General features: G+C 40.9%; 1 pseudogene; it reads left to right on the plus strand.

The window, feature by feature from the left end:
- The window catches only part of LOC129250592 (uncharacterized), a 58,155-nt pseudogene extending 35,150 nt beyond the window's left edge, over window positions 1–23,005 (plus strand).
- Window positions 23,006–25,994: the final 2,989 nt, after the last annotated feature.

Consider the following 25,994-nt stretch of genomic DNA (forward strand, 5'->3'; position numbering starts at 1 on the left):
GACACCTTTGCACTGCCAAAAAGGTGTCAGTGTTTTGGATGTCTTTATTCCAACGTGTGACTTCCAAAGAAGTTTACTATCAAGGATTACTCCTAGATATTTGATTCCTTTGGACAGCTGGATTGTGACTCCTTTTAGTTTAGGCAGAACGAGTCCATCAAACTTCCTCCTTCTGATGAAGAGGACAATACTAGTCTTGGTGGGATTTGGCGATAGCCCATTCGCACATCACCAAGTGTCAATCAGGTCCAGAGTTTTCTGCACTTTCTACAGATGTTCATAAGCCTGTTACCAAACAGGCAACATCGTGCGCTTAAGTCGCTTAAGGTGGTGAGTAGAGGATCGATTACCATGCACCAGGGCAATGGAGATAGCACATCGCAACCTTTGTTAACCCCGAATGACACCAGAAGATCTTCCTCTACTCAAACCGAGACGAACCAGCATCGAACGAATCCAGTTCACATACTGTCAAAAGTGGCATGATCAAACGCCCCCTCTATGTCTAAAAATATGCCCATAGCGTAGTCCCTCCTGTCGGTGGCCAGCTCTACCCTAGCAACAAGGTTTTGCAATGCCGACTCGCAGGATTTTCCACTTTGATAGCCATGCTGAAATGGAGACAGAGGGTGAGCCTTCAGCGACTTCTGACGTATGCGCAATTCCAACAGTCGTCCGAGTGGCGAGGATTACTCACAGCTATATTGGTCTCCAGTACAATGGCAAGATGATCGCTATGGGTGTGGATATCTTGCCCCAGTTTCTCCCTATCTTTTGATGCATTCGCACGATCTGCAAAGGTTAAATCAATAACAGAGAGCCCTCTCCCATTGTCGAATGTGTGTACTCCGGGGTCATTCAGAATTATCACATTCATGTTTGCGAATACTTCTTCGGTGGCCCTTCCTCTTGCGTTAGTGTTTTTACTTCCCTATTTGGTAGACCAAGCGCTGAAATCTCCTGTAATTATTATTGTTCGTTTTCCGCTCAGCTCTGTTTCAAAAGTGATATCATTCATTCAAATTGTTCGAGTGACCAGCGGGGTAGCGCGTAGCAGCTCACTAGGGAGGTGTTTTGTATCTTACCAAAGGTGAAACCCTCGTTTTCTGCCGTCATCCTACATTGAACACTTTTGTCTCCGGTCACCCAAATCACAGCAAGATTCTGTTTATCTGCCGTCCAACCGCATGTGCTTTTAGGGGCTACCAGCTCCGAAACAGCACCGCATCGATCCTTTTCTCTGTCACCAATTGGTCTAAGAGACCTTGTGCCGTTTTGCAGGGATTGATATTAAGCTGCAGTAGTTTCATGGTCTTCGCGCTCTCACTGCCTCTTGGTAAGACGGACACTTTGCACTTCCGGCTGCATGTGCGCCTTTGAATAATGCACAAATCTCTTTTTTACAGCAATCTACGACTTTGTGACCTTCTTCATCGTATCTTCTGCACTGTTTGGTGCGATCAGCCTCCTTGCAAGCTGTGGTAACGTGTCCATATCCCCAAGATCTATGGCAGTGCTTGGGTGACACTACATGCGAGACTACACATCTTATCCAGCCAACTCTTAGATGACCTAGAGCTAGAGTCCTCTTAGCATCTTCTGCCGGAAGCTGTATATAAACGGTGGACGTACCTTCATATGTATCTCACCTTTGTCCGCCCTTTTAATATCCGCTTGCTCCACCATATCATCCAATAATTCGTCTGTTGAACTTAGTTCCAATATTAGGTCTCTAATCTGCACTGTTCCATGTGGGTTCGCAGATCGACCGTAGCTACGTTCGCAAGAGTTTTTTTTCAACTACAGCCTGATATTTGGCGGCATTGGTTTCACTTCGGTGCTTTAACTCTATAAGGATTCGTCCTTTCTGTGTTGGAGTAATCGTTCTCACCTCCTCGCTAAATTCCTTGAGCTCGGAGTTGCATTTTACTGCCTTCAATATGTCCACGTAAGTCTACAGCCCTGAATCACTTCCCGCTTTGTGGTGGACTTTGTGTGGCTATGACACGGCTATCGGCTGTTGTTTGGACTTCAACCGTCTTGCGCATGGGAACAGTATATGATGTCTTCTGGTCCGCCTCAACTTGCACAACCGTATGCCAGCGCTTAATTATGCTGCACCGTTTTTTTATATCACCATGCGCGCCACGGCTCACAGAAACGGATGAGCTCATCTTTTTCAGAACCCAACTTGCCGACGAGATCACTGCGCTTCTCTTTTTGTGTTCGTAGTACGATTTTGTTTGCCTCAACTTTATTGGCAGAGCACAGGAAGCTCGTCAGAAGTCTTGCTGACTTTGTTGCTGCCAAGCCACAGGAGTATGGCTTAGTTTGTTTCTGTTTTGCGTAAATTTTGGCGTACTTTGGTAAATGCGACTGCTGCCATTAGGTTCGTTATTCCGCCTGTTGCTATATTTCTTCATTTATCTTTAAGGGGAGGTTAATTCATCACAAACGAGCTTCTCCTAAAGATATTTGCCTGGTCATCTGGTGTTTCTTTTTAGTTTTGTGTTTTTGTGTTTCGTTAATTGTATCCATGCTTTTGGGTCCAAACTTAAGACCGCTATCTGCGAGCGTGTATGTAGTTTCCATCCAAGCCCCAACCGGAATTACGCCCTTATGGTATACATTATTTAGTATACATTGCGCTACAAGCGCCGACAACCCAATAACGACGTTGCAAGGCAGTTTGTGTAATATAATGCGGGGACCAGCGTGCAAAGTGAGCTTGTGTATTTCGCAGACTATTAACTTGGCAAGCGGGCAAGATATTGGGGTACCTAACATCAGGGGCGACTTCAGCATTTTTCAATCTTCCTCCCACACGTAGAACACAAGTCTCATCCAGAAACGGCTGCAAACGCAAAAGACTAGCAAAGTGGGATTGTACTGTAAGCGCTACAAAGAAAAATTTCATTAAAGAAATAAAACCGTTGCATATACCTGATTAGGCGAAGTTCAGCTTCAGATAACCCTTGGCAACCCGAAGTACCAAAATGCTTCATAACATTTAGTCGCCTGTTAACTCGAATGTTGGTCAAAATGAGATGACTCGGCGCAGCTTAGGATATGATAAGTATTTCCTAATCACCGAACAGTGATCTGTTGAGTTAGTCATATGGGCACGAATGCTACTTCATCGTGTGCTCTTTAGATGTCTTCTGCTTCCACAATTGTTCAGCGCTCCTCAGGCAAGTAGGACCATTGATCATTCAAGAGTGATGATTTTTCACACTCATTAAATTGTACATGCTTACCAGTAAATTGCAAACGGTTCTGCTGTGTCATGAAAGCTTCGGTTGGGCAGTTTGGATTATGTAAGCTTAGGTTATAAGTTTTGATATGTTGATATGTTAGATGTAGTCATAGTTATGTAAACTTATTGCTGTCTTTCAAAATTAACCACAATGAGCAGTAAAGCACTATCGGTCATGAGGTATTCTCTCGCAGTCTCGGTTCAGCTGGATTTTTAAAAATGTGGAAAAAAACTTTTTTTTTAAGTCGTAACTTGTATAGTACAGTTTTCAATGTATGAAGATAAAAAATAGCTTATTTTGAGCACATTTTATTGGAGCTTAACAATATGTATATATTTATGGTGCCCGTTGGGGAATAGTGGCCAAAAAATTGCATCACATTGAGAAAAGCGTGGAAAATTGCACAAATCAGTGCTTGTTATTGAAAATTTCTTTTGAACGTCAATCGTTCAATCTGAGAATTATATACATTCATAACGCACATACACTCCCCTTCCCAAGACCATATTGGAATTAAAAATCTGTTGAAAAATGGGTTAGTGATGTATTTTTACTTCATCGGTTTTTAAAAATAAATACAAAATTTGGGGGTGTTTTGAATTTTTTAACACAGTTGTGTTGTACTGGTATGGACCTAAAACGTGCCTTATATCACTCGAAGAGTTCTTTCGATTTCTTTTATTTTGTAGCACCGTGTTATGAAAGGCAATCCAACCTACTATAGGAAGTCTATAGTATAAGTTACAAATGAAAAGATTGATTGGCTATTAACACTTTTAGTCCTTATAAATCGGTAGTACTATACGGTATCTATTCTCATGAACTGCATCAATCACGGGACATTATTTCACCGTTTATTAAATTTATTATCAGAAGTTGTCTTAACATAGGCCATATTCCGCTAGACTGGAGAGAGACAAAAGTCTTTTTCATACCCAAGGTAGGTAAGTCCTCACACACTAACCCCAAAGACTTCAAACCCATTAGTCTTACGTTTTTTTCTCTACAAGACCCTAGAGATAATAACGGATGAATATATACGGGGCGTTGTACCTTTAAAAAGGTTCTTCTCGGCGCAACATGCCATTACTAAAGGGAAATCCACAAAAACTGCCTTACACTCGCTCGTCGGGTTGGTGGAAAAAAGTTTATTAGACAAAGAGTTTGCATTGGTTGCTTTCGCAGATATATAAGGCGCCTTCAACAATATAAATGCAAAAACTATAGTAGATTCTGTAGAAGATTTTGGAGTTGAACCACATGTTGTTGTCCTGATAGAAGCTATACTTGTCAGAAGAAAGGTAATGACTAAATTAGGCAGCGCGACTCTAAGCAGACAGGTCTGTAGAGGCACACCGCAAGGTGGAGTCCTCTCCCCTCTTCTTTGGATTTTGGCGGTAAAGGCAAATATCCTAACACCCTTATGAATATTCTGCGCTCTAACATGGCCACACTTAGAAGCTGGACTGAGAGCAGGAGACTCGGTATAAGACCCGCAAAAATTGAAATAATTTTGAATTTACAAAAAAACATAGTGCCCCTATAATCTCCCCGCTAGTTTTTAAGGTTGAGAAGATTCCTTTGAAAGAAAATGTCAAGTACGTAGGACCCATACTAGACAGGAAACTCACGTGAATAGGAGTAAAGAAGGCCAACGTTGCATTATATATTTGCAAAAAAAGCGGTCGGTATTAAATGGGGACTACCACCTCGCGTTACACATTGGTTCTATACTTCTGTAGCTGGGCCAATCTTATTATATAGATTACTTGTATGGTGGCCATGTGCTTTAAAAGCGAGTTACACTAAAATCATGAGTAAGGTCGAAAACACAGTTTGTTTATGCATCTCTTGCGCTTTAAGGACCAAACAAAGCGCTGGAAGTGCTAATCAATTTATCTGTACTAAATTTCGTAGGGAAACACGTGGCCGCCGCCTCGGCGCTCAGGCTCAAAAGTATGGCACTATGGAAATACCGGTGGTTAGGCCACGCTTCTATTTTCCATTCTCTGAATAGTTACAAACAAGAAAGAGACTACTCCATTACTAGACTCACCTTCAACAAGCTCTTTAAGACAAGTATACCGTCAAGAAGGGAGTAGATGATTTCAAGCTAGACGATAAAGTTACCTTTGGAGTATTTTCGAAGAAATTAGGACTGCAACTATCCGTTCGACTACCAGACTACTGCAGTGCCTATCAGGCAGAGGTTCTAGCTATAAAATAAGTGGCATGTCGTAACAAAAATGACTATAAATATATTCTCGGAATGACAGGCGGCCATTAAACCAATGAATGTAGCTATACTAAGGTCGAAGGTTGCACAGGAATGCCGGGCAGCCCTAAATGATATTAGTGTCGTATTCAAGGTCAGTCTTATTTGGGCTCCGGGGCACAGAGATATTGAGGGAAATTGTAAAGCTGATGAGCTAGCCAAAAAAGCTACTGTTCTTCAACTGCTCAGTGATAAAATAACCATTGGAATACCTTTGGCCACGAGTAAACTAATCATCAAAAACAACATTATCCAAGAGACCAATAGGTCATGGAGATATAAAGGTACATGTGTAACAGCTAGGCTAGTATGGCCCCAAATAAACAAGAGATGATATCTCGAAGGTCTTAGCTTGTATAACTGGTCAATAGCTATTTGGCTGCTATTCCTCGAGGCTAGGAGTTTTCTCCCATGAATATTGCAGAAGTTATAGAGATGAGGAAGAGGAAGAAACAGTTGAACACTTCCTTTGCAATTGTTCAGCCCTAGCTCAAATCAAAGCAGGCTGTCTAGGTAAATACTTTTTTAATTCTCTTACAGAGCTGTCTGGCGTGGGATCAATTCTACGTTTCATAAGAGCCACAAAATGGTTCCACGAAGGAAAGTAAATGGAGTTCCCGTGCAGCACTGTGGTATCACAACGGACCTGTAAGATCTAAGTGAGTCGGTCGAACAGACCGACTACCACCATAACCTAACGGTCGTTAAAGGCAACAGTTTGTGATGACGTTGTTTACATATGTACTATTACAACGATATTTATAGGGGCCTCAACTTAAACATTTGAAGCATATATGACCCTGCTTCAGAATTGCGATTTTGCGAACAACCGTAATTTTCACAACCGTAAATTTAATGAGATCCACTGCAATATGCACGCACGGTATTCTATTCTGATACCGCGTGAAACACATTTGTCAACGTGCTGGCTGATGCAGTTTAGACTTTAATTGATACCGATATTGTCGACAACGAAAACATCGCTAGCGATCGATATTTTATCTCTAAAAGTGTTACTAGTTGTTCAAAGGACGGAGGTTCGTCAATAATGAGTGATAACTCCCACTGCTTACGCGTCTCGAATGTCAATTTACCCCCCACCTCATGCACCAACCAATCATCCCAAGACTCTATCGGACGACTTAACGCTTTAAGCGCGCAAATATTAACGCGTTATTTACACCTTTGATTGCGTCAGAATTGTCTAGCGTATCCCTTTTAACATCGGCCAACGCGCGAGGATGAACTTCCACAATTACACGAATAACCTTATACCCCTGCAACTTTTGTCCGTCCGATAAAGCAGAGTTACTGGCGGATACAGATGCCTTTATGGAGTTATCTTGCGATTTAGTACGACAATTTTGCACGCGGCTAAAGTTAGCTGAAGATGTAGAGTACCACGTATCGGCTTGAATATGCACATTTTCTTCAAGCTCAACAATATCGACACTACAAGAAATTTCTACAGCGTCTTGAGCAACGTTAAAACGAACCCATTGTTCCCTCAATAACTGGAGATAACTCGCAATATTTTCTGCATCCGTAATGAACGCCTCTCAACACTTCTTGTATATACCTTTTAATGGCATTGAGAGCGGAATCGTTTTAACGAAATTTGGAATTTTTTTAAATTTGATGCACCTTACTTCCAGTGTTCAAAGGCATCTCGTGCGTATGCGTATGTATGCCAGATCCACTTCGTTTATCTCTATGCCTGAGATTTCATTAATTTGGTGTAAGAAGGGCTTGCCGAAGGAGCGAAATCTTGCTCTAACTAGACCTGGACATTCACGTTAATAGTGGAAGACGCTTTCTTTCACCCCTTCCGCTCCACAGCTTCTGCAAATGGGATTGAAAGGGAGGTTAAGTCTGGGTGCGTGATCCCCTAATTTCCAGTGACCTGCAAGGGTTGCAGTTAAGTAAAATTTTTGGCCGAGAGCATCCTAACGGGTAGTTTGTCCTCTGGATGTTGTACCACGGCCATGCTTTTCTTGTAGTAGTACTACACGAATTTATTTGCCTCCACCTTCTCTCGGATAAAGCAGAGTAGTGCGAAGCAATGGATGTTTTCACTGTGTTAAAAAGGGGAGCGACCGCCGGTGCTTCTGATCTGTCTAGTGCCAAATCTTTTCTCGCTAGCTCATCGGACATCTCATTGCTCTCTATATTCCTATGACCAGGAACCCAGCTCTAGTTCCTTTCTGGACTGTAAAATTAACTTGGATGAAATGGAATTGAAATCTAAGGCCTTAATAGCTGCTTGTCTGTCTGAAAAGATAGCTACTCTTGCACCAATTTCTTTGTAGTAATTTAGTGATTTGCATGCTTCTCTGATTGGTAGTAGTTCTGCCTGGAACACGCTGGCATAATCAGAAAATCGAATTGATTTGGATATGTTGAGCGGCTCCGAACAGAGGCCAGCCCCAACACCACAGTTCATCTTAGAACCAGCAGTGTAAATTTCAATGTCGAATGTATCAATCACTTATCATTTCTTCCATTCGGCTCTCGGTGGAAAACGTACGGTAATCTCATTTTTTAAGTTAAGACCGGGGACTGTGTAATCTGATTTGTTTTTTAGCAGTGAGGGTCCCTATAGGAGGATCTTGTTGTGACCGTACAATCTTGTTGTTCAGCTTCCTATGTATATCTCTGAGTCTCACCGCGCTGCAAGTAGCGATTGTTTTTATATGTAAGTCTAATGGTAATAGATGTGTTAGTACATTAAACGATTCAGTAGTACTGTAGCTAAGCGCTCTTGTGGTTAAGATACACGCTGTTCTTTGTATCTTGTTTTAGCTTGGTTTGGTTGTATTTCCTTTCTATTACGGGCCATCAGACTAGTGCCGCATATGTTAGTTTGTTTAGATAGTTTTGATTGGAGACCCCATTTTTACACAACATTCTCTTATGCGTGTAAAGTGCTATAATCGCTTCCTTTACCCTATACCCTACATAGGACCTCCAGCTGAGTTTGCGATCTAAGATGACACCTAAGCAGGGGGTAGCATAAGACTAACGTTATTTAATTTTCGGAGATTAAAGTTTGGTATCTTGGTTCTCTTAGTGAATAGCATCGCTTCAGTTTTCCTCGGGTTTACACTTAAACCACAGTCTGTGAACAAATTGCTGAGTAATCCCAGAGCTCCTTCTGTAATCTTACAGATTATGGTTGGAAAAATTTCTGAAACCATAAGCACTATGTCATCCGCATACGCCACTGCTTTAATTCCGTTTCGGTTGAATTTGGTAAGGATATTTATAACAACTAATAACCACAGCAACTAGTGATAATTGTTTGTATTCTATGCTCCTCTCAATCGTACTTACAACTTCATGAAGAGCTGTCTCTGTAGATTTTCCTTTGAGGTAGACATATTGGGATGATGAAATTGTTGTGCTTGTAATCTTCTCTCTGAGATAGACATCAAACAATCACTCGAGAATTTTAAGAATAAAGAAGGCTAAACTGATGGGTCTGAAATCTTTAGCTTTGTAATATACCCTACCATAAGATTTTTTTTGAAAAAGACCTCCAGCCACGGAATCGTCGTTTCTCGTGTATTCCACAGCATGGCTGGGAAGGTCTCATCTGGGCCGATTGCTATGTATTGTTCAAAGTTTTTCATCGCCCATAGACTTCTTTCTTGTGATACGATGTGGTTAATTGTATTGGATGACAAGTTGGACATTTTTTACACTATTAATATTGTTCTCAATATATTCTGTGTTGCTTTGGAAATGTGTGTTTATGAGATAATCTAATGTACGGGCCGAGGATTTTGTCCATTCTCCGTTGTCTTTCCTCAAGAAAGAAGGATAGGGGTGGTCTTTGGAGAAAAGCTTTATCAGACTGGTCATTTCTTTGGTTGATTCTATGGAACTAAAGAAATCTTTCCAAGCTTATGCCTGAGCTTCTCTGATTACTTTCTTGTATTCTTTAAGGCAGTCTTTGTAAGGTTTTAAGTACTCATATATATATCGCAGATGTTGAAGATTTCTTTTGTAATTTTTCTAAGATGACTTAAATTTTCATTCCACTAAGCGGTATAAGTGGTTTTGCTGTACGTGACTGGACATGAAGCTTCAAATCCTTTCGTCAACGAAACTTCGAAAACTCTTACTTTTTCATCTAAGTCTCTACTTAAAGTTCTGGTTATATTGATGTGTTGAAGTTTAGGCCTGGCTACTTTATTGAATATGTACCAGATTGCTCTTGTTGAATTTCTAAAAGGGGTCGGTTTCTCATGCTTGGGATTGATATCGAAGAGAATCCAACTGTAGTCCGAAAAGGAGTTCTCTGGTACTCTCCAATTTTTAACTATATGGGAGCTGTTTATTGCGCACAGAGTAATATCTAAGACCTATTTCCAACCTGGGAAGTTTTCCGAACTCGGAAAACTGAAGGTTGGAGTGGTCCTTACGCTACATTTGTTAAGGTTGGAGCTTACAATAAAATCGAACAGCGACTCACCTCTATAATTCGTCGCCGAACTGCCCCAAAACTCATTCCTGACGTTTGCGCAGCCCATCAAAAGTCTGTCTGTGCCCCTTCATCTGGCGGCGCCGGTTTGTCATGTGGCATGTACACTGACCCAAGGTATAGTGCCGATTTCTGAAACTCCAACTGTAAAATAAGGAGTACTAAAGTTAGAGCACAGAAAAGCTTTTATATGTTTTTTTCTAGTGCCTATACATGATCTTGGCTTACCGTGTGATTTAGTGTAGTATATGTTAACATTGTTATTTTGGAACCCTTTCATTTCAGTATCTCTGATTCATGGCGTCGATGTTTTCCTCTCGGAGGAAAACATCCGAGTTCTCTGTAGCAGATTTCGAGTCCTGCAGATTAACCTGTACGGCTTTAGGCATCGAGTTTGTTGCTGTCTTCAGCTAGGTCGAGCTTTTCTAGCTTTTCCAGCTGTATATTGTGGTCGATATTTTCTGGATCGTCTTCATTGTTGTCGTTGCTTTCTTCTTTGCATATATTAAGTTTGGTCTTCCTCAGACCAAACCGCATGTTGTTATCAGATTTTGCCAGTACAGACAAGCACTTGTCATCAATCTACAACACGGCTGACATGCTATTTTTCTGTGGTTTTTCTGCTTTCACGACTGTCCAGTCGTCCATCGGCACCACAAGGTTGTTTGACTTGAGGTACTTCAGCCTCATCATGTTGGTCCCTTGCCACGGGGATGAGGCTTTAGTGATCGTCTGACCTCCATATCATGGGGACCAACCCAACACGAACTAAGAAGGAAGCTACATTTGGGGATTGGCTAGTCATCCATCTGCTTTACGGCGTATTTGGTGGCCATCCAATCACCATGCGAAGATCACCGTACCGACGAAGATCCCTTTGTCATTCCCAAACCCCTTTCATCGCGTTATTTCCCCTCCTCGCCCACCCCTTAATCCAGGGTGTTATGCAACACCGTCCGCATTGGATAGTTTGCAGCCAGGAGGTTGACCAGACCGGCTGTATTTCAACGGTGCCTTCCTAACACCGGGCCGCCTTATTAAATTACTGTGGCCTAGCCACAGCATGGGGCACTGCCCTGGTGGACCGTTTGAAGTCCCCGTTATTTAAATAGACCACTGCGCTTGCCTTGTCGAGCAGGTGGTCGTACGAAAAATATGAATACACAAAACAGTTTAAGCGACAAAACTTCCATTGTGATGATGGAACCGAGAAACGGAGACGGAAGACCTTCGACGTCGAAGGTAGCGGCAGATGTGGCTTCTCCACAATTGCGGTAAAGTTATAAACGTACCAGCCCAGAGTCCCGACATAAACGTGATTGAAAATTTCTGTGCGTATTAAGGTTTATTGACAGTGTTGAAATAGTGTGCTATTTGTTTTTGTTGCTTTAGTTGTTGTTTTTCCAAGGAATTTAAAGTTTTTTCTTTTATTATTTCCCTTTATATGCTGGAATAAATATGAAGCAATACAAAACAAAAGTCAAAAGTAAATAAAGAGTACTATTTTTTGATAAAAAAGTCGAAATATATAATTTATTTTCTATGTCAAAAGTCATTTTTGACAATTTTTGTGTATATAAAGTGCAGTATTTTGGAAAATAGATGTAGAAAAAAATTGGAATTTCGAAGCCGAAGAAACGAGTTTATATTTCGATTTTTGCCACAACATCATCGTTTCAATGTACTCGTATACAAAACTTTTAAGCAATGAAGGATTTAGGATTTTCTCCGCAACAAATAATGATTTAGGTTCTCCCCACAACATTTTATTATCGCATCATTATTGGTTATTCGAGCCGGATGAGGTCACCCCGCTTGCCTATTGCATATACGCATTCGCTTGAATACACACATACGTGTCTACCTTCTGCGGTGAAAGGGCTGAGGTAGGGTCACTGATCCAAGGAGCTATGTGATCTCAGTGTCAACCATGTTGGATAGGTCTTTGGAGAGACTCCGAAAACTAAAATTCAACCAATTCCTAAGTCAAGGTATGCTTGGAATCGTGGCGAGGACTGAATGGTGCAGGGAATCAAAATATGTGCATCGCTAACGGAGTTTCCCTTACCGCGGTATGGGGCGCTGCCGCGGAGGATTCCATTATTTCCACTTTGAAATCGTAAGTTGTGGAGCTTGACGGACGTCAGCCAAAACAACCGTAAGAACCAGATGATGTCGACTAATAATAAAAAAAATACAAGTCAATTCGTGCCGCACTGCTACACAAAACCCTCTTCTTATGAGGACAACCTACTGGCTTCTAGTCAAGATACGGCTGAGTCAGTAAAGAGGATATGCCAGCCATAGCAATCTTTTACCAAACAAACAACAACAACAAACTCAAACAAAAACCTTACATAATAGAGCGGGGGCTGTATGGAGTTGAGTGTGCAAAATGTGAGGACCGCATTCTATAAATAGTTTTGAACTCAGAAAAGCTTGCAGATTATGATTCTGGATGTTGCCGGGAGATTTGATGGTCCATTTTTTTTTACCCCACCCCCTTAGTATTCAAGTAAATGGACTGAACAAGTGCTTTGAAACCATTTCAATGATTGTTTTAGTGATAAAATTCAATTATTTCTTATGATTAAAGATAATTTTAGTTAGACAAAAAAAAAAGTAAAAAATAAAACACATATTTTTGATAAAAAATGAGGAAATAGGAAAAAGACCATTTTAACATAAGTCATACAACAAAATACAAATCATTAATCTTTTTTATTTTGGCAGTTATTATTAATACATTTGCACAACGAAATACAATTTAGTTGTAACTTTTTGCAAGAGCAAGCCTTTGTTTGACAATTAGATGTACATTTGCAGGGTTGAATTAACAATTCCAGTAATGGTCGCTTCGTTCATCAGCAGTTAATGTTTTTTTTTGAGAAAAGATAGATGCAAATGGTTTCTAATTCCGTTAACTGTTCGACTGTTAGGTATGGATTTCCTAAATGCCTTAGACCATTTTGCACAAAATCCAACGATGAAGCTTTTAAACTATTTTTTTTTTAGCCCAATCTGCTAGTCGAATCGCAACCAATTGACGTTAGAACTTCTTTATCGAAGTTTTTTAATGCTTTGTAATTAATGCAATGACCAAATTTATTCATCACTTTGATTATCTTTTTCGATCTAGTCAAATGATGAATAGATTGAGCTAAAGCAATATGCTTTGGAGTCGGTTTCTCAGTAATCGTGAAGTATTATATATATCATGAAACACTGATAACGCTCGTCGATTGTAATTTTCACTTAATTTTTTATTTTTAGCACTGAACAAAGTTTGCATAAAAATTTGCCAATTATTCGGTAAATGATTTTTCTTTAAAAATTGTTCAATTCAAATTTCATCACATAAAAACCCATTTGGTATTACTTCAGTACTTAATATTTCTTTACGAAGTTGTTTTGGCACTTGAACAATGGAGTTTGTTGAAGTTATGGTACGAATATGTTCAATGACTTCATCCAGTGGTATGTTGCCCATAAACACTAATGATGATTTCGATCTATCATTTGGATATGAAAATAAAACGTTTTCACCATACTTATCTATTAGTAGTGATTTAATATCACGATTTTCTACAACTGCATCTTCTATGTCTGTGAGTTCAGCTAGTGATGACACTTCGAAAGAGTGAGTTGTTAATTTATGTTTTATTTCATTATTCAGCTTCTCAAATGTCTCTATAAGAATGTCATGTGGTATTTTATTTGGAGGTCTACCTGCTGGAGTTGCTGAGTTTCTTGGTAGTCCTAGATAATCACGATAACAGTGTTTATGATACTTTACTTCCATTGCAAATAAATCGGCTGGATGTTCGGAAGTGTCAATTTGTGTAAAAACATCATCTTGTCTTTTTCGGGCAGTATTTGGGATTTGTTCCGCTGCTGACATTTCGGAGCACAAATAAAGTGTTTTGTTTTTATTTCTTGTTTGTTTACCACAGATTAAACATTTTAGATCTTTATTAAATTTTAAATTTGTTCTTGATGACCTTCGAGTGCCTTGAGCACCTGACACACTAGCTTCTGCGGAGTAGGTAGAAATAGAAACATTCTCCTGCTTTTGTAGTGCCAATTCTCGACGTCTTATCTTCTCTTCGCTAATGTAACTTGCCATACTAGTTCGATGCCAAGTACATTTGTAATCAGTAAAGTCTGCATTATTTTTAATTTTCTCACTAATGTCATCTTTTCTCCGATCTGCTACTCTCTGAATATTTATAAATGATTGTGGTTTTGGATTCATCACTAAATTACCAGTTTCATCACAAAACAAACACGAAATTTTGTATATATATAAGAAACGAACTTTATATTTATCACTTCTAAAGACATTGTCCATGTGTTTATTTAAACAAAAAACTAATAAAACACTGAATTATAAGAAAACTTAACTAAAATAATTATGTGATTACGAAAAAATAAACTGTCATGCGCCACGAAATATTTTCCACTGACTAATACGAGTGCTATGACGCAATAACGCTTGGACAAGGTGAAGGGCGGGGGAGAGGGAAGGGACCATCACAGCTGCCGGAAACATGTTTATTTTTTTTTGTGTAGGGTCTCAGGTAAAAGAATTTCAGCATTGTTGCCGGTCCTCACATTTTGCATACTCAATGTCCTTTAGCGCCTGCACTAAAAGTCATTAGACGGCACTCAGAAAGAGAGCCAAGCCACGAAAAAACCCACGTTAGACGGTGTTCTCATGAAGTCTCGCTACACTAAGCACGATTGCTAAAAATTAACTAGCTGGAGCAGGTGATGAGCATCGACGCGGCTGATAAATCAAAATATCAGCAGGTGGTAAAAGAATATGAAGAATTCATATCAAAAAAAGCGAAAAGAGGCAACAACAAAAAAGTGATGCCACGAAAAGAAACAGATCACAGAACGTGATCGATCAGGCGCCAAAGAAGCGATAACGTAGTCTAACGGCACTTTTTGTTATCTCATCTACTATTTCGTTCTCCATAATGCCTTTGTGACCAGGTAACCAGTAGATATGCAACCTACTGTTTGCGGCTAGCCTTTCTATGGCCTCCCTGCTCCGCCGAACACTTTTGGACTTAATACAATATGAGCTTATTGCTTTTATTGCTGCTTGACTGTCCACGTATATATTAATTGTTGAGTTCTTTCTTGTTCTAATGTAGGCTAGTTCCGCGGCTTTCCCCACAGCAGAAACCTTCCGCTTGGAAAATACTGCTGTGGTCAGGCAGCTTAATACGCTGCCTTATCCCTAGTTTTCAGCAGTAAATACCCGCTTCCACTCCGTCTAAAGTCTTGGAGCCGTCTGTATAGATGTGAAAAGTTGTATGGCCAGGCTTCATGCCCTTGTGCCATCCCTCTTCTTCTTTCCCAACTAAAGTACGGATACATGTAGTCTATGCAACCTGAGCTCCATTTTCGTATTGAGCTGTGACCGAAGGTTCTGCAGCCACTAACCTTCTCGCGCATTTCGCTGCCGGGTTTTCTGCCATAAGGTCAATATGAGGCATGTTGCGTATCATTTCCAGCGACGCCGTTGCAGTCGTTTTCATCGCTCCTGTTATACACAGAGCAGCGAGTCGTTGTATCCTTTCTAGTAGCATTAAGAATGTCCGTTTTCTCGTCGCAGTCCACCATACTAAGGCCCCTTACAGCAATATCGGTCTAACTACTGCCGTGTAGTACCAACGCATCAGAGAGGGTGATAGACCCCAAGTAACGCCCAGCATTCTTTTACATGCGTACAACGCGTTACTGGCCCTTTTCACCCTTTCCTCAACATTGCGCTTCCACAGCAATTTACTGTCTAGTATTACTCCGAGGTACCTTGCATGAACTTTGGGAAGTAGTTCGTTGTTGCCTTGCTTCGAGAGGTTCCACGTCGGGACTTCCTGGTAAAGAGTACCATGTCCGTTTTTCCGGCGTTTATCCCTAGCCCTGCTCGAAATGTCCATTGGTGTAGCATTTTAAGTGTGTTATTCATCACATTACTGATGGTTTTTTTTTTATTGAAATGTTATAAATTTTTATTTACTTTCCATAAAGATTACACCTAGTATCAAACAAATAAGTAATTTTCATTTCACAATTTGAAGTGTAGCTTAAACAATATTGACAACTAAGACTTGAGGTTTCTTTCTTTTTAATCTTCTTTTTACAGTTGCTTCATCGCTTAGTACGGAAGCTTCTGCGTTAATGTGTTTTTTTAACTTTTCAGCATGCTTAACTGCACAGAGATTGGCTGTGTCTGAGACGGTTTTGAAATTTAAATCCTTGCGCAGATCTTCATTACGCACGTACCAGGGAGCTTTAACGATTCCCCTGACTCCTCTATTTTGGAGGCGCTGTATAATGTCGATGTTGGTCTCTGCAGTACATTCCCATAATTGGAGACCATAGGTCCACACCGGCTTTAGCACTTGGTTGTAAATGAGGAGTTTATTTTGAGTTGATAGCTCAGAGTTTCTGCCAATTAGCCATTGGAGTTTTTGCGTCTTTAGATTCAGCTTAGCATGAGCAAGTCATGCCTAGATACTTTGCACTATTAGCATTTGGCACTGTTGCTGACAAAATATGAACTGGTTTGTAGATACTTTTTTTATTAGTAAAATCCACGTGAACTGATTTGGTTTCATTTAGCTTTATGTTCCAATTTTCAGTCCATGTGACTACTTCGTCAATGGACTTGTGCAGTTTCTGGATGGATTCGTTTTCAGTTGATCCAACAGCTAAGATGCATGTATCGTCAGCGAATGCAGCTACTTTGCACATTTTCGGTACTGGCAGGTCTGCGGTATAGAGTAGGTACAGTACTGGGCCGAGTATGCTGCCTTGTGGTACTCCGGCCAATATTTGTTTTATTTCCGAATACGCCTGCTTTTGCTTTACTCTAAAGTACCTATTTATTATATATATACGGTTCCAAAATGTCAGTGAACTGCAACGGAAGAAGGGCTTTTAATTTACAAAGTAGTCCTTCGTGCCATACTCTATCAAATGCCTGGGCAACGTCAAGGAATATTGCTGAGCAGACTTTATTACTCTCTAGAGTGTCTTCTATTGTATGTGTTATCCTGTGTATTTCTTCGACGGTAGAGTGTTTTTCCCGGAAGCCAAACTGATGTGAGGGTATGATGAAGCGCCTTAGAGAGCATATCCGGGCACCGGGGGAAAATCGCAAATGCGGGCCCTTTCCAATTATGTCTAATTCATATAAATACGTATAATCTCGAGTCCGGGCCCCTCTGAGAACTTCGGGCCCGGGGGAAAAAGTACCCGATCCCCCCGCCCCCCTCTCGTCAGGCCTGGTATGATGTTTCTACATGCAATTATAGATTTTAAGTGTTAGGAGAACAGCTTTTCGAATAGTTTACCCATTACTGGAAGCAGAGCGATTGACCGGTAAGATGATACTTCATTCGGATTTTTGCCTGGTAGGTATCATTACTATTTCGGATACTTTCGATTGGAAAGGTATATATTTCCAATCTAGGCATGCATTCAGTATAAAAGTCAATTTCATTAGCGCCTTAGTTGTTATATTTCTCGAAACTTCGGCGATTATTAAGTCGAACCCTGGACTCTTCCTTAATTTTAAATTGGAAATTTCGGTAGCAACTTCATCTACACTGACATGCTTTATTTTAACGAACTTTTGTACAGTTGATGGCGGAGTGAAATTTATTGTTTTTCGGTGCGGTTGAAAGATTTTCTGCAGGTGGTTGGCAAATACGTCAGCCTTTTCTGCATCGCTTTTAGCCCAAATGTGAATACCATTTTGCTGGCGGATTATGTTCAATTGGTCGCTTAACACACGTCATCGCTTTCCAAAGCGAGAAATCACCTGTTTTACTTGCTGATAAGTTTTTCAGAGTATTTTTTATGATATTGTTTTTATGCTCCTGTATTTGCTCTGAGCAATTTTGTTAATCTGTTTAGTTCAGTTTTCTTGGAGGGCACCCTTGTTGATTGCAACTTTTTTCTTACTTTTCTTTTTTCTCCTAATATGTATTTCTAATATTTCTTGTGGATATCTTTGTTGATGGTTATCTCGTGTTTACTTACTTGCTGGTGTGCTTATCCAAGCTGCTTTCTGAATATGTTTTGTAAGTTTTATTGTTTCGTCTTCAATATCTTCTTCGTTGGTAATTGTGTCGGTATTTTCCATATACGTATCGAGTTTATATTGAGAGGTTGAATTAGTTTTAAAGGTTTTTTTCGAAGATTTGGGGCTTTATTGTGAAAAAACGGTACAAAATATTTTATTCGAAGTATTGGCCATCGCTAGCTACAACTTTCGCCCATCTTTCGGGCAATTTCCGGATGCCGTTTCTCCAAAATTCTGGCCGCTGCTTGGCTATCCATGACTCAACCCATATTTTGGGAGCCTCGTACGAGGAGAACCGCTGGTCCGCCAAATCGAGACTCATATGCCGGAACAAATGATAATCGGAGGGAGCTATGTCTGGACTATACGGCGGGTGGGGTAACACTTCCCAGCCAAGCGTTCCAAGGTATTTTTTGACAGGTTGAGCAACATGCGGCCGAGCGTTGTCATGTTGCAAAATAACCTTGTCGTGCCTTTTTACCGTTTCCGGCCGTTTTTCTTTCAATGCCCGGCTTAAACGCATCAATTGCAGTCGGTAACGATCCCCCGTGATTGTTTCGCCCGGTTGGAGCAGCTCAAAATATACGACGCCGACCTGATCCCACCAAATGCAGAGCATGATTTTCTTGCCGTGAATATTCTGCTTGGCCGTCGACGTTGATGCGTGGCCGGGCAAACCCCATGATTTTTTGCGTTTTGGGTTATCGTAGTGGATCCATTTTTCGTCGCCAGTCACCACCCGATGCAAAAAACCCTTCCGATTTTGTCGCTCGATCAGCAATTCGCACGTAAAAAATCGCCGTTCGACGTCGCGCAGCTTCAACTCGTACGGGACCCAATGTCCTTGCTTTTGGATCATTCCCATCGCTTTTAGACGCTTGCAAACGGTTGATTTATCAACGCCCAATGATTCAGCAAGCTCTTCTTGGGTTTGGCACGAGTCCTCGTTTACCAATTCCTCCAATTCCGCGTCCTCGAACTTTTTGGGCTGGCCAAGACGCTCCTTGTCTTCGGTGTGAAAATCACCACTTTTGAATCGTCGAAACCAGTACTCACATGTTGAAATCGACGGAGTATGGTCTGGGTAGGCCTCCTGCAGCAATTCACGGGCTTGGGCTGTATTTTTTTTCAAATTGAAGCAGAAAAGCAAAGCTTCCCGCAAATTGTGTTTCGACGGCACGAAAGTTGGCATACTCGGAGCACGAAAACACTGCGTTGTTTATACTTCAGCGAAATGACAGATACTGATAAACAAAGCCTAGGGGTGAGGCTTTGTCATGAATATATATTCAGTATTGCCAACGCGATAAAGTGATAAATAGCGCCATCTGTGTGTCACCTTTAAAACTAATTCAACCTCCCAATACTTGAAAAACTTCCAGTCGGTCATTTTATTTGAGAGTACGGGACTTCGTTCGTTAAATTTTGATTTGCCATTAATATACATAAAAATAAGTGTTTGGTCTGAGTTCAGGTCTACGCCGTCTTCTACTTGGATAATATGGTTTGGTATTTGTTTGACTACAAAGAAATCTATAACATCGTCGATTTTGTTAGGGTCTGAAGGTCAGTAGATTGGACTTCCGGTTGAGATAATTTGGCAGCCAAGTTGTTTTGCCGCTTTCCATAGTTCAGGACCTTTAGTTGTTGTTAGGCGAGAACCCCAGCTTACATGTTTCGCGTTGAAATCTTCACCAATCTCCCATTGTAGTTTTCAAAAAGTTTTTAGGCTTTTAGACTTTAGGTTATGTCTAGGTGGACTGTATAGCGCTATTACTGTTAAATCAGCTTCAGATAGTTTTATACAAACTGCTACTGCTTGGAACTCTGTTAATCTTATTTTTTCTTCCTCGAAGTGATGTATGGATTTCTTTATAATAATGGCGCTGCCACCCCTTGCATTTTCTAGGTGTGTTTCGGATATAAGGCAAATATCAATTTTTTCTTTGTGCAGCAGTAGTTCTAACTCATTTTGGTGCTGTATAATACCATTATTTTGACATTTTTCATGCTCTTCATGTCATATATTTGCTGTTTTCCCTAGATTGGTAATTAGACCAAGCAAAAGTTGATTAAAAGATGTTTGTTCATCCAATTTCTTCAGAATTTGAGCCAAGATATCTTCCTTTATTGGTGCGGGTTTATTCTCGGAAAGAACTTGAGCAAAAGTTTTGCCGCTTTCGACTCTTGAGAGTTGTTTTTTAAAAATCGGATTAGATTACATTACTGATGGTGTCCAGGGACTTTCCCGTAACTACTACAGCTATGTCATCTGCATATGCTACTAGCTTTGGTGCCCCTCTGTCAAATTTCTTGAGCAGTTCATTTGCTCCATAATAGCGGCGATAGTACCCCACCTAGCGGAGTGCCTCTGCATGCATATTTGATGACGCTCGTATCGTTCCATTCCACTCTTATCTACCTGCTAGCTAATAGCTGCCTTATCCATAGATCAATCGCGGGTTGCACATTAAGTGACTCTATGCTATTTAAAATAGCATCTTTCGTGACGTCGTTAAAGCCCCTGATATATCTAGAAATACTCCTAGAGCATACTCCTTATATTCTAACGCCTTTTCTATGTTTAGTACAAGTGAGTGAAGTGCGCCTTGGATAATATGTCCGGCGCAATTGTATCTCTAATGTATGTGTCTAGGGTTGCTTTTCGCAGCTTTTGGAATAAACACAACTCTCGCTTCTCTCCACAATACAGGAACATAGCTAAGCCTCAATCATCCCCTGAATATCGTTCTTAACCATGGTACCACAAGATGGCTTATCTTTTGGAGCATGGCTGGGAATATTCCATCCAAACTTTGTATAGCCCATTCTATCTTGTTGGTCGTAATTACGTTCGTCGGGATGTCGTGCACAATATCTCCTCTAGGTTCGAGATCTGTAGTGTCCGCACACCCTGGAAAATATGTGCTGACTAGGTCTCCTAGAGACTCCTCACAGCTGTCAAACCACTCCCCGTTAATTTCTCGTATTGCTCTTGGCATAGACGGATTCTTGGATAACAGTTTCCTAAATCTAGCCACTTCGTTAGTGTCTTCCATTGTGCTACAGAACTCTTTTCAAGAATCTATCTTGGTTTTACGTATCTCATTCTTGCATACTTTTAGTAGATCCTTATACTCCTTCCAACAGAACTCAACGTCAGAAAATTTGACTAACCTATAGAATTCATGTACCCTACGCCTTTGTGCTCCTAATTCCTTGTTCCACAAAGGAGGCTTTACCTTGCGTCTATCACGTGTTGGGGGGCAGGATCTTTTGAAGGTTTTGACGAGAGTAGTTGCAAACAATTCAAGCCCTTTCTCAAGTGCGACATGTGACCTGTATTTCCGGGCTATCATTGGTGTTTCTGATAGTATATCCCTAGTCCCAGTTCGTATTCTTAGGATTTCTAAAGGATATAAGTTTATTTTTTGAGCGGAATATAACCTGAAAGCTTATGTATCTGTGATCAGAGAATGAGGGCCTACTCAACACTTCCCATTCCTGTACCATAACATGCCAGCTTTCGAAGTTCTATCTGTGGTGCTCCTTCGTCATGTGGTATATAGCAAGACCCAAAAAGTAACGTCTCGTAATTGCAGCCCTCCAGCGCCACCAGTGTCAGATTGTCTGAAGAGAGATTATGATCAATATAAGAAGATATACTTTTTTTGCCCATTATCGCTGTTCTTACCTTATTCTTTGCAATCGGGATGTAGGCGTTGTAGTTAAGTGACTTTGGACCGGAGACTATGATGCCCGATGCTATCCATGGTTCCTGGGCTAGAGCCACGTCGTAGCCGACTCCCTCTATGTTAAGCAGGAGCTCGGCTGAGGCGTTCTGAGAGATCCTTTTCCACCTCCCCCGCAGCGAGCGTGTTGTGTTTGTTATCTGCCGGGTTGCGCTTTTTGAGGCGAAGGTGCACGCTACCAACTCCCCAAGCCATCCTCCCGAATCGTGCGTAAAGTAGGTCCTCCGCCGGCTTATTGATCTGTTTAATGTAGTCTTGGCCTCCACCAGCAGTTGCTGGTTTTGCCACGCTCAACACTTTTCAGTTGTCTGTCGGCACGTCCGTGTTCTGTCTTTGTAGTAGTCGCAGTGCATTTTCCGGTTTTACCACTCGCGGAATGAAAACCTTTGCCGTCGGTATTGAAGGAATGCAGGGTTGGGTTGGTCCCCATGATATGGAGGTCAGACCATCACTAAAGCCTCATCCCCGTGGTAAGGGACCAACATGATGAGGCTGAAGTACCTCAAGTCACACAACCTTGTGGTGTCGATGGACAACTGGACAGTCGTGAAAGCAGAAAAACCACAGAAAAATAGCATGTCAGCCGTGTTGTAGATTGATGACAAGTGCTTGTCTGTACTGGCAAAATCTGATAACAACATGCGGTTTGGTCTGAGAAAGACCAAACTTAATATATGCAAAGAAGAAAGCAACGACAACAATGAAGACGATCCAGAAAATATCGACCACAATATACAGCTGGAAAAGCTAGAAAAGCTCGACCTAGCTGAAGACAGCAACAAACTCGATGCCTAAAGCCGTACAGGTTAATCTGCAGGACTCGAAATCTGCTACAGAGAACTCGGATGTTTTCCTCCGAGAGGAAAACATCGACGCCATGAATCAGAGATACTGAAATGAAAGGTTTCCAAAATAACAATGTTAACCTATACTACACTAAATCACACGGTAAGCCAAGATCATGTATAGGCACTAGAAAAAAACATATAAAAGCTTTTCTGTGCTCTAACTTTAGTACTCCTTATTTTACAGTTGGAGTTTCAGAAATCGGCACTATACCTTGGGTCAGTGTACATGCCACATGACAAACCGGCGCCGCCAGATGAAGAGGCACAGACAGACTTTTGATGGGCTGCGCAAACGTCAGGAATGAGTTTTGGGGCAGTTCGGCGACGAATTATAGAGGTGAGTCGCTGTTCGATTTTATTGTAAGCTCCAACCTTAACAAATGTAGCGTAAGGACCACTCCAACCTTCAGTTTTCCGAGTTCGGAAAACTTCCCAGGTTGGAAATAGGTCTTAGATATTACTCTGTGCGCAATAAACAGCTCCCATATAGTTAAAAATTGGAGAGTACCAGAGAACTCCTTTTCGGACTACAGTTGGATTCTCTTCGATATCAATCCCAAGCATGAGAAACCGACCCCTTTTAGAAATTCAACAAGAGCAATCTGGTACACATTCAATAAAGTAGCCAGGCCTAAACTTCAACACATCAATATAACCAGAACTTCAAGTAGAGACTTAGATGAAAAAGTAAGAGTTTTCGAAGTTTCGTTGACGAAAGGATTTGAAGCTTCATGTCCAGTCACGTACAGCAAAACCACTTATACCGCTTAGTGGAATGAAAATTTAAGTCATCTTAGAAAAATTACAAAAGAAATCTTCAACATCTGCGATATATATATGAGTACTTAAAACCTTACAAAGACTGCCTTAAAGAATACAAGAAAGTAATCAGAGAAGCTCAGGCATAAGCTTGGAAAGATTTCTTTAGTGCCATAGAATCAACCAAAGAAATGACCAGTCTGATAAAGCTTTTCTCCAAAGACCACCCCTATCCTTCTTTCTTGAGGAAAGACAACGGAGAATGGACAAAATCCTCGGCCCGTACATTAGATTATCTCATAAACACACATTTCCAAAGCAACGCAGAATATATTGAGAACAATATTAATAGTGTAAAAAATGTCCAACTTGTCATCCAATACAATTAACCACATCGTATCACAAGAAAGAAGTCTATGGGCGATGAAAAACTTTGAACAATACATAGCAATCGGCCCAGATGAGACCTTCCCAGCCATGCTGTGGAATACACGAGAAACGACGATTCCGTGGCTGGAGGTCTTTTTCAAAAAAAATCTTATGGTAGGGTATATTACAAAGCTAAAGATTTCAGACCCATCAGTTTAGCCTTCTTTATTCTTAAAATTCTCGAGTGATTGTTTGATGTCTATCTCAGAGAGAAGATTACAAGCACAACAATTTCATTATCCCAATATGTCTACCTCAAAGGAAAATCTACAGAGACAGCTCTTCATGAAGTTGTAAGTACGATTGAGAGGAGCATAGAATACAAACAATTATCACTAGTTGCTGTGGTTATTAGTTGTTATAAATATCCTTACCAAATTCAACCGAAACGGAATTAAAGCAGTGGCGTATGCGGATGACATAGTGCTTATGGTTTCAGAAATTTTTCCAACCATAATCTGTAAGATTACAGAAGGAGCTCTGGGATTACTCAGCAATTTGTTCACAGACTGTGGTTTAAGTGTAAACCCGAGGAAAACTGAAGCGATGCTATTCACTAAGAGAACCAAGATACCAAACTTTAATCTCCGAAAATTAAATAACGTTAGTCTTATGCTACCCCCTGCTTAGGTGTCATCTTAGATCGCAAACTCAGCTGGAGGTCCTATGTAGGGTATAGGGTAAAGGAAGCGATTATAGCACTTTACACGCATAAGAGAATGTTGTGTAAAAATGGGGTCTCCAATCAAAACTATCTAAACAAACTAACATATGCGGCACTAGTCTGATGGCCCGTAATAGAAAGGAAATACAACCAAACCAAGCTAAAACAAGATACAAAGAACAGCGTGTATCTTAACCACAAGAGCGCTTAGCTACAGTACTACTGAATCGTTTAATGTACTAACACATCTATTACCATTAGACTTACATATAAAAACAATCGCTACTTGCAGCGCGGTGAGACTCAGAGATATACATAGGAAGCTGAACAACAAGATTGTACGGTCACAACAAGATCCTCCTATAGGGACCCTCACTGCTAAAAAACAAATCAGATTACACAGTCCCCGGTCTTAACTTAAAAAATGAGATTACCGTACGTTTTCCACCGAGAGCCGAATGGAAGAAATGATAAGTGATTGATACATTCGACATTGAAATTTACACTGCTGGTTCTAAGATGAACTGTGGTGTTGGGGCTGGCCTCTGTTCGGAGCCGCTCAACATATCCAAATCAATTCGATTTTCTGATTATGCCAGCGTGTTCCAGGCAGAACTACTACCAATCAGAGAAGCATGCAAATCACTAAATTACTACAAAGAAATTGGTGCAAGAGTAGCTATCTTTTCAGACAGACAAGCAGCTATTAAGGCCTTAGATTTCAATTCCATTTCATCCAAGTTAATTTTACAGTCCAGAAAGGAACTAGAGCTGGGTTCCTGGTCATAGGAATATAGAGAGCAATGAGATGTCCGATGAGCTAGCGAGAAAAGATTTGGCACTAGACAGATCAGAAGCACCGGCGGTCGCTCCCCTTTTTAACACAGTGAAAACATCCATTGCTTCGCACTACTCTGCTTTATCCGAGAGAAGGTGGAGGCAAATAAATTCGTGTAGTACTACTACAAGAAAAGCATGGCCGTGGTACAACATCCAGAGGACAAACTACCCGTTAGGATGCTCTCGGCCAAAAATTTTACTTAACTGCAACCCTTGCAGGTCACTGGAAATTAGGGGATCACGCACCCAGACTTAACCTCCCTTTCAATCCCATTTGCAGAAGCTGTGGAGCGGAAGGGGTGAAAGAAAGCGTCTTCCACTATTAACGTGAATGTCCAGGTCTAGTTAGAGCAAGATTTCGCTCCTTCGGCAAGCCCTTCTTACACCAAATTAATGAAATCTCAGGCATAGAGATAAACGAAGTGGATCTGGCATACATACGCATACGCACGAGATGCCTTTGAACACTGGAAGTAAGGTGCATCAAATTTAAAAAAATTCCAAATTTCGTTAAAACGATTCCGCTCTCAATGCCATTAAAAGGTATATACAAGAAGTGTTGAGAGGCGTTCATTAC

The sequence above is a fragment of the Anastrepha obliqua genome, chromosome 6, assembly GCF_027943255.1.
Source record: "Anastrepha obliqua isolate idAnaObli1 chromosome 6, idAnaObli1_1.0, whole genome shotgun sequence".
Classification (NCBI taxonomy): Eukaryota; Metazoa; Arthropoda; class Insecta; order Diptera; family Tephritidae; genus Anastrepha; species Anastrepha obliqua.